This window comes from Arachis duranensis, chromosome 4, assembly GCF_000817695.3.
Source record: "Arachis duranensis cultivar V14167 chromosome 4, aradu.V14167.gnm2.J7QH, whole genome shotgun sequence".
NCBI lineage: Eukaryota > Viridiplantae > Streptophyta > Magnoliopsida > Fabales > Fabaceae > Arachis > Arachis duranensis.
The window spans coordinates 15,235,809-15,236,738 of NC_029775.3; positions in this window are offsets into that span (position 1 = coordinate 15,235,809).

Consider the following 930-nt stretch of genomic DNA (forward strand, 5'->3'; position numbering starts at 1 on the left):
GCGTTAAACGCCAGAAAAGGGCAAGCACCTGGTGTTAAACGCCAAAAATGGGCACCAGCCCGGCGTTTAACGCCAGAATTGGCAAATGGTGCATTTTTGCACGCCACTTGGTGCAAGGTTGAATTTTCCTTGACACCTCAGGATCTGTGGACCCACAGGATCCCCACCTACCCCACCACACTTTCCTCCATAAAACTATTGGGAGCAAATCAACACCTCCCTAGGAGAATTGAGTTCCAACATGGGACAACTAAGGGTGGAGCACCAAGAACATTCCATCCTCCTCCATGAAATTAGAGAAGATCAAAGAATCATGAGAGAGGAACAACAAAGACAAGGAAGAGACATTGAGGAGCTCAAGCACTCCATAAGACCTTCAAGAGGAAGAACAAGCCGCCATCAATAAGGTGGACCCGTTCTTTAAACTCCTTGTTCTTTATTTTCCTGGTTTTCGAATTTTCATGCTTATGTTTATCCATGTTTGTGTCTTATGATCAATAGTGTCTTAGTGTCTATGCCTTAAAGTTATGAATGTCCTATGAATCCATCACCTTTCTTAAATGAAAAATGTTCTTAATTGAAAAAGAGAAGAATTGCATGAATTTCAAATTTTATAATAGATTAATTATTTTGATGTGGTGGCAATACTTTTGTTTTCTGAATGTATGCTTGAACACTGCATATGTCTTTTGAATTTGTTGTTCATGAATGTTAAAATTGTTGGCTCTTGAAAGAATGATGAAAAAGGAGACACGTTACTGAGGATCTGAAAAATCATAAAAATGATTCTTGAAGCAAGAAAAAGCAGTGAATACAAAAAAAAAAGAGAAGCGAAAAAAAAGAGAAAGAGAAAAAGAAAGAAAAAGAAAGAAATAAAGTTGTGATCCAAGGAAAAAAGAGTGTGCTTAAGAACCCTGGACACCTCTAATT